Raw genomic sequence first — 9,304 nt, forward strand, 5'->3', positions numbered from 1 at the left:
CGCTGATATGGTTAAAGGACAGGGGTTAAAGGGAGCATCCAGAGCAAGAAAAATAGGAGGTCGTGGCCACAAAGTAGGAAGGTTTGCCCTGAACGTTCCAGAGGTGGGGCCACCCCAGGATAGCACAAGGATCAAGGGTGGCCATGTGGGTTCCCCTGGGGGCTCAGTGATAAAGAATCCACCTCCCAATGCAGGGGACACTGGTTCGATCCCTGGTCTAGGAAGATCTCACATCCGCGGGGCAACAAAGCCCGGGAGCCGCACCTAGGAGCCCGTGTGCCCCAGGACCCGTGCTCTGCGACAACAGAAGCCACCGCAGTGAGGCGCCCGCCCACCGCAGCTAGAGAGGAGCCCCCACTCGCCGCGACTAGAGAAAAAGCCTGCACAGCACCAAAGACCCGGCACAGTCAAAAATTAAGTAAGTAAATAAACCTTAATGGAGTCTATTAATTAAGACTTCCCTGGTGGCTCAGATGGTAAAGCGTCTGCCTACAATGCGGGAGACTTGGGTTCAATCCCTGGGTTGGGAAGATCTCCTGGAGAAGGAAAGGGCAACCCGCTCCAGGATTGTTGCCTGGAGAATCCCATGGACGGAGGAGCCTGGTAGGCTACAGTCCCTGGGGTCATAGAGAGTCGGACACGACTGAGTGACTTCACTTTCACTTTTCACTTTCATTAATTAAGAAAAGACAGTCAAAGACCAGTGAGGTGGGGGGTGGGCAGTCAGGCAGGCAAGGTGCTGGAAGGGCCGGGGGAGGAGAGGTCAGTGGGCCCGGTGCCAAGGCCAGTCTCCAAGGAAGGGTTAGGGAGAGGGGACCTCTCCTGCTGCATGAGAAGGACCCATCCTCATGGGCCATCAAAGGAGACCCAGGTTCATGCAGGAAATGGCAAGGAGCCGGTGTTCCTGGAGCCTGGTGATGGAGAGGCAGGCAGGGGCTGGGCCACCGGACCCCTGTACGCCATCAGGGACAACCCTTTGATCGGCGGCCCAGCTCTCTCCGCTCCTGGAGAGCGGAGAGAGAGGTTCGGGGGGCCTGAATTTAGGTCAACAGGCAGGATCCCGCCTCCCCACATATCTACTCTGGACCAGGGGGTGTTTGACAAATATTTAAATTCCATAAAAAGTCCCCACCCTCGGGCTTCACTTGAGCACTTGGAAGCTCTTGCAATGCAGAGTCCTCACTCCTTCGATCACTCAGCTGATGTTTATTAAGCATTTGCTATTGCCAGGCACTTACGTCGGGAGCTGAAGCAGGAGACAGGCAGAGGCACCATGCCTGGTCCTCTCAGGGCTGACCTCCTGGGGCTTCCCCAGGACATCAGTTCTTTGGAGTCAGGTAGCAGTGCTGCTGCCAACAGACAGGCCCCCTCCCCACGGGTGGAGGCTGGACTCAGCCGGCTTGCTTGCCTCCAATGCAGCGCAGTTTCTGAGTCCCTGCACAGGACCCAATGAGCAAAGCCCCAACAGCATAGTGGCCAGAATGGACAGAAGCATCCAGGCAGGCAGGGAGAATTGGAAAGAGAAAATAAGACCCAGTCTCTCGTGCACTGACCCCAACATGTCCTCTATCCTTCTTTCTCGGGCCCTGCTTTAAAGTTGCGGCTTCAAAAATCCTTACAGGGCTTGCGAAAAACAGTCCCACATGCTATGGAAGAGTGCGCTGGCCTGAGAAGTCACGGCATTGCTCACTGACCTGAAGCTCAACAGCAGACAGTGAACACGGGCTCTGATAAGCACATGGGTGATTTATGGGCCGCCTGTCATATTAACCAAAGCACAGCGCTCACTCCTACAGCTGGGGATTCTGTTGTCCTGCTGGGAAGGTCAATTACTCATTTGCAGGTAGAAAAATTCCTGCCTTGGTTAAAAGGACCAACACTGAGGGAGAAATGAATATTTTTGAGTTCCCATGGCTGTCATTGATGGGCTCGCCTGGGGTACTTCACACCTGGGTCCAGGCCCAGGCTCACCTTGGAGGGCTCACACCTGGCATGGCTGGATGAATCAGACATTCATCTGATGGGCTTTATCACTGGCGGCTCAGTGATAAAGAATCCACCTCCCAATGCAGGGGACACTGGTTCGATCCCTGATCAAGGAAGATCAGGCAACTAGGGGTCCATGTGCCCCAGAGCCCGTGCTCTGCAACAACAAAAGCCACTGCAGTGAGAAGCCCATGCACCCCAGCTAGAGAGGCACCCCGAGCTTGCTGCAACTAGAGGAAAAGCCCGCACAGCAAAAGACCCAGCACAGTCAAAAATTAAGTAAATAAAATTTAATGGAATCTATTAATTAAGAAAAGACCCACCCTTCCAGTTCCACACCCCTGTTTTCTCTCTCTCTCTCTCTCTTCTGAAGGGCTGAGTACAGCTTCTTCTCCAGCCCACTTCTGGCTTCGAGCCTGTCCTGTGAATCCACAGCTGCCGGCCACCCTCCCCCGTGGCATCCATCACCCCAACTGTCATGGAAAATTAGCAGCACTAAGCCCCTCTAAGTCCCAGCCTAGGGAGTCTCCCGGGTGTTGCAATGGACACAGACGGCTTCTTGTTCTCCGGAGATGAGTCACAGGTTTGATGAAGAACAGGTGGGAAATTTCCTCCTGTGAACTAGAAGAGGCTTTAGATACCATCAAAATGAGTGCATGTCAGACTGAAAAATTATATGGTCAGCTTCCTGGCTGTGATATCGTACCATACTTAGGTTAAGACGTTACCAGTAGGGAGTACTGAGTAAAGAGTACAAGGGATCTATGAATCTAATAAAAATTTTAAAAAAGAATATATCATCAAGTTCAACCTCATTTCACTGATAAGGATGGGTGGAAATTCACTCAGTGAGCGGGAAACCCAGCCCCAAGATGGGTGGAAACTTACTCAGTGAGTGGGACTCCTGAAGCAGGGCTCGGTCCAGACCAGGGATGCCCATGAGACTGCAAGGTCAGAGAAGAGGCCTGAGCGCCAGGGATCCTACCATCTGGGTTGCCTTGATGGTGGCAGAACTCCCTGTATCTGGGGTAGGATTTAAGGCAGTGGGCAGGAGACCAGGCTTACTTTCCAGGAGATTCGGGAGACAGAAGATATCAGAAGGCCATGCCAGTCAGCAGAGGTGCTGAACAGGGATGTCATACTCAGGCCTGCATTTCAGAGAGATTGTTTCACAAGAACATAGGACAATGGCCTCCCTGGTTCGGGAGGATTCCACGTGCTGTGAAACAGCTGGGCCATGCACCGTGTCTACTAAACCTGCTCTCTGGAGCCCGCATGCCGCAACTACCAAGGCCCGTGTGCCTGGAGCCCGTGCCCTGCAGGAGGAGAAGCCTCCACACCCAGGAGTCCATGCACCGCTCAGCACCACTGCAGAAAAGCCTGCAGGCAACCACGGAGACCCAGCAAGGCTGATTTTAAAAACACATGGCATTCAGTTACTATCTTGGTCACTGCAGTGCCGCTGTACACTATTCCCTTCCTGAAACTTTGTGCCCAAGGCAAGGACCCTGGCCGCCTCACCTCAGTCCCAGCCCTGAGTAGTGGGATTCGGGGACTGGGGTTGGATTCCCAGAGCAATGAATTAGCAGAGAAGCTCCTCTTTCAGACTCACTTTTACGTACCCGCTCCCCACCTTGCAAGGAAAACACAACAAAAGATCTTTATCTGAATATAAAGCACATTTCAATTATCTCAGGTCCCAAATATTCCCTTATCAACTTGCTGGGAACACTGGCAACTTTCACAAGCCCTGGGGATTGACAGAGGGGCTGGGTGTGTTTTATCACCCACCCTGGTATTTACAGGGAGAAATTAATCGTGAAATCAAATGACATTTTTATATTCAATTTGAAGCCATGTCCTTGACTAAGAGGAAGCTGCCACAGACTGGCCTTGTGAAACGGTTGGGATAATTAGGATATTTCCAAAACCTTCCCATCCTGTGTGGGTCCAGGATTTGCTCAGCTTCAGCTGGGCTGCGGGGGCTTTGTGGGGCAAATGCAAGAAACCAGTTACACTCAGGAGGGGAGCGGGCGCCCCCTGCTGGCATCTAAGGAGGAGCGCTCTTTCCCCAGAAATGTTTCTGCACAAATTTTCAAAGCCAAGTCCTTGAATGGGTTACAGCAGATATGTTCCAAAACGTAACAAAACAAGAAATGTGAAGAGACAACAATTTCTCTTGAGCCCTGTTGGTGGATACTTACGTAGGTATAACTTCTACAAAAGCGAAATTGGCAACAGCCACTCAAATTTTAAATGGATGTCACATAGCATTGATTCCGTGTTTCCCCACGTAGTGATCCATCTGTGAGATTAACTAAGACAGGCTGCAGATCAACTGAGACAGGTTTGGACCTGGGACCCTTTGCTGCAGTGCTGCAAAGCTTGAGTGTGTGCTAAGTCACTTCAGGCGTGTCTGACTTTGTCTGAGCCTATGGACTGTAGCCTACCAGGCTCCTCAGTCTATGGGGATTGTCCAGGAAAGAATACTGGAGTGGGTTGCCATGCCCTCCTCCAGGGGAGATCTTTCTGAATCGGCATCTCTTATATCTGCTACAGTTGCAAAGCTTACACCAGGAAAAATGTTTCCTTGAGCTACAAAATACAAAGAAACTATATGGGTCTAAAAATAACTGCATGAGGAAAAAAAAAAAAAAAACTGCACCCATGCTGTAGGTGGAGCACATCCTGGACAAAAGATAGAAAAAGACCAAAAACTCAACTGCCACGTCTGAGCAAAAACAAGGTGTTGGGAGAAAAATCAGGGTCCTGCGATGCCCCTTGCACGTACACCTAAGCGGGGGGCACAAACCGCCTAAATCAGCCCTCCAGCTTGATCCCTGGACACACCCCTACCCTTCACCCCATAAAAGGAACCAGCTTGCACTCTCTTGAGAGCAAGCAAGCAAACCTGTTACATGTTTTCACTCCCTCCTGCAACTACTGCAGGGGCCCCAGTAAAGCCTTGCCTGAATTTCTACTGATTGGGGAAGGTCAAGAATCCTTATCCATGGGATTTTCCAGGCAAGAATACTGGAGTGGGTTGCCATTTCCTCTGCCAGGGGATCTTCCTGACCCACAGATCAAACCCGTGCCGCTTACGTCTCCTGCATTGGCAGGCAGATTCTTTACTGCTAGCGTCACCTGGGAAGCCTGGTTAGTATCAAAACCATTGAGAAACTGAGGTGCAGCCAAGTTAAGGGACTAGTTCAAGGTCAATCTTTGGGGTAGAAAGTGGGCTGAAACCCCAGTTCAGCAAACAGGACATAAATACTAAAAAGATGGCTTTCAAAATGAAATCCAGTATGAAAGATTACAGAGGGTTCTGAAGAAAACAGTATTTTAAAGAAAACAGGTGGGATGAGTAAGTAAGTAAGTAAAACCAGTTTAAACTTAAATGAAGAAGAAAGGGAGGTATTTATTTGGCCTTAGAAATGTTCACTATAACATTTCTGTTACATATATGAAAAGAGGATCTCTAACAATAGAGCTATGATATTGATGAAGTGAAGTGAAATGAAAGTCTCTCAATCATGTCCAACTCTTTTGAGATGGTTGGATGGCATCACCAGCTCTATGGACGTGAGTTTGAGCAAGCTCTGGGAGTTGGTGACAGACAGGGAAGCCTGGTTTGCTGCAGTCCGTGGGGTCGCAAAGAGTTGGACACGACTGAGCGACTGAACTGAACTGAACTGAGATAGTCCATGGAATTCTCCAAGCAAGAATACTGGAGTGGGCAGCCAATATTGATGATATTGATAATGATTTTTAAATAGCATAGTTTTTTGAGGGGTGTGGGGATTGTGCATAACTTTTACTAAATGTTAAGTGCAAGAAGATCCAACCAGTCCATCCTAAAGGAGATCAGTCCTGGGTGTTCATTGGAAGGACTGATGTTGAAGTTGAAACTCCAATACTTTGGCCACCTCATGCGAAGAGTTGACTCATTGGAAAAGACCCTAATGCTGGGAAGGATTGGGGGCAGGAGGAGAAGGGGACGACAGAGGATGAGATGGCTGGATGGCACCACCGACTCGATGGACATGGGTTTGAGTGGACTCCGGGAGTTGGTGATGGACAGGGAGGCCTGGAGTGCTGCGATTCATGGGGTCACAAAGAGTCGGACACGACTGAGTGACTGAACTGAGCTGAACTGAACTGAAGTGCTGCTTTTTGAGCCATGGCCTTGAGGTCTTCATTGCTCTAAAAATAAACAGGCCACATCTGGGCTGACAAAGGCTCACATTAGGTTTTGGAAGCGACGTTAGTACTTGGCAGTGAGCAGTCATGTTTTCCTTTATACCTCAATGAAATCTAAATGTAAAAGAATGTTTTGCCCTCTTCTGACAGCCTTAGAAATTCTTACTGTAAAGATGTGCTAATGTTCATTTTCCTCAGAAAACCCAAACCCGCAAAGACTTTGCCTCCAGCACCCTCCTTGACTTTTATTTCCACATGCTACCCAAGATGTACCCTTCAAGTCAAATTTCCCTGTAACCAACCAATCCTGAACATCAGGCTGAAAAGGGAACCGGCTCCTCTGGCTTTCCCAAGGCAGCCCCGGCTCTGTGTATAGTGCCAGGGAAGCAGATGTCTGGATGGCAGCGAGAAAGGAGACCAGTGGCATCTTCAAAGTCAGGAATTCCAATTCTAAGACTATTTTGAGTGACTGCTCCTTTCCTTGGCTTTGTAAAATGCCACCCAATTTCTCAGAAGCAAAACAAATTGATTTTATATGGAACAAATGGCTGGAATAATTGGCCATATCTACTCTGTCTTAGATTTTGATATATTCTCAGTAGGTTCCAAGTTCCCCAAAGTCGAGGACCATATCTTTCATAGGACTTGCCAGGTGATGCTACTGGTAAAGGACCCACTTGACAATGCAGGAGACCCAGGAGATGCAGGTTCAATCCGTCCCTGGGTTGGGAAGATTCCCTGGAGGAGGAAATAACAACTCACTCCAGTATTCTTGCCTGGAGAATCCCATGGACAGAGGAGCCTGGCGGGCTACAGTCCATGAGGTCACCAGGAGTCGGACACGACTGAGCACACACACACATGTATCTTTCATATCTACACTGGGGCATTACTCATAGCAGGCATTTAGGAAACAGTAACTATTATATCTAACACTTAGATGGTGCATACTATGTGTTAGACACTATTCTAAGCACTTAGCATACATTAACTCAGATAATCCTCATAAAATCCTATTATTAACTCCATTTTATAGAGGAGGAAACTGACGCACAGGAATGTTAAGCAACTTCCCCAAGGCCACACAGCTAACAACTAATGGAGCCTGGTTTCATATCCAGGCAGTTTGACTCAAAAATATACATTCTTAGCCACTACACCAGTGGTCCCCAATCTGTCTGCACATTAGTCACCTGGAGAGTTTCAAAAATACACCTTCAAAAAGTACATTTAATACATTAAACTGTGATTGAATTGGTCTTGGGTTTTGGAATTTTTAAAAGCTCCTCGGGTGATTCCAATATACCGACAAGTTTTGAGAACCATTACATTATACTATCCTGCCTCATCCCTTAGCCAGTGTTTGCTGAATTTAATTTGTTTGCTCCATGAGGAACTGCATTCAGGAGTGTAAATAAACGAGGGGAAAAAAATGTCCAACTTTGGTTGTATCAAATTACCTTGGAGTGTAACTAATTGTAATTCCAGCAGAACATGTGCTAAGAGGACTGGTCTGGAATCAGACATTCTCAGATTAAAATCTCTGCATGTAGCAGGGTATGAGTGGAAAATGTTGCCTGCTGATCAGTAAATAAATGATGTTACAGCCATCTAGCCGCTGCAGCTGCCCTGGTGATGAGGAAATTCAGGATGCAGACAAACGGGTTGCCTGCTGCCATGCCCTCAGCCACGGCAGCTGCCTCTACAGTGTGTACCCCGAGGGGACTCAGGATGAGAAAACACCAGGCACTGACCCCAGATAGCTGAGGCGCACCAAAGAAATCATACGAAGGGGTCTAGACTCTCGCACCTTCCCCCACACAGAAAAGTGCTGAAGTCCTTAACTTGAGACGCTTGTCTTCTTTAATTAACAGCTATCTTTGGATGTCCAGCTACCTGGTATTTGCAAAAACTTCTATTTACCTTGGCTCCTTCCATACTTCTTCGGAGAAGTCCCTCGGAGCTATCTGAGAGGCTGTCTTCTAGGCTTGAAATGCTCAGAAAGGCTGCGAAATAAAAAATAATTCTTGACTTTGAGGTTGTGGTATTTTTTCTGACAGGAGTCTGGCTAGCTTCTTAACAACCCCATTTCCTTTCTAGGCACACAGCAAGGCTACATTCCCCAGCTTCCCTTGCAGCTGGATGTGATCACATGATAGGATTCTGACCAACAGAATGTGGGCAAAAGTCTTCAGCTCCAGGCGGTCCTCTCTTTCCTGCGAGGCAGAGCCACAGATGGAAGGAGCCTGGGCTCCTCCATCACCACTTAGAGGAGGGCTGCCAGATATTCAGGAGCACTGACTGGACTTGATGTAAATGAGAAATAAGCTTTTGTTAAACTGCTAGGATTTGGGGGTTTGTCATCAGCATATTAAAAAGCAAAGACATTACTTTGTCAACAAAGGTCCGCCTAGTCAAGGCTATGGTTTTTCCAGTAGTCATGTATGGATGTGAGAGTTGGACTATAAAGAAAGCTGAGCACAGAAGAATTGATGCTTTTGAACTGTGATGTTGGAGAAGACTCTTGAGAGTCCCTTGGACTGCAAGGAGATCCAACCAGTCCATCCTAAAGGAGATCAGTCCTGGCTGATCATTGGAAGGACTGATGTTGAAGCTGAAACTCGAATACTTTGGCCACCTGATGCAAAGAGCTGACTCATTTGAAAAGACCCTGATGCTGGGAAAGATTGAGGGCAGGAGGAGAAGGGGATGACAGAGGATGATATGGTTGGATGGCATCACTGACTCAGTGGACAGGATTTGGATAAACTCCGGAAGTTGGTGATGGACAGGGAGGCCTGGCATGCTGCGGTTCATGGGGTTGCAAAGAGTCAGACACGACTGAGCGACTGAACTGAACTGTCATCAGTGACCAATGTTCATTAACTACCACGTTGTGTGGCTTTGGGTAGGTTACTTATCCTAAGCCTCTGTGTTGTCATCTGCAGAATGAAGACAATAGCATAAAGGCAAATTGTGTCGGAATGCTGGACAGCTTTCAGTTGCCCCCCTCCAGATCCGTTCTCCACCCTCTGCTCTGTTCTCCACTGTGCTTTCTGCCAGGATGAGCCTGAGATACTGGACTATAGGCTCAGCCTGTGAGAAGCTCCAGCAGATG

Source organism: Dama dama, chromosome 13, assembly GCF_033118175.1.
Source record: "Dama dama isolate Ldn47 chromosome 13, ASM3311817v1, whole genome shotgun sequence".
In the NCBI taxonomy this organism is placed as follows: Eukaryota; Metazoa; Chordata; class Mammalia; order Artiodactyla; family Cervidae; genus Dama; species Dama dama.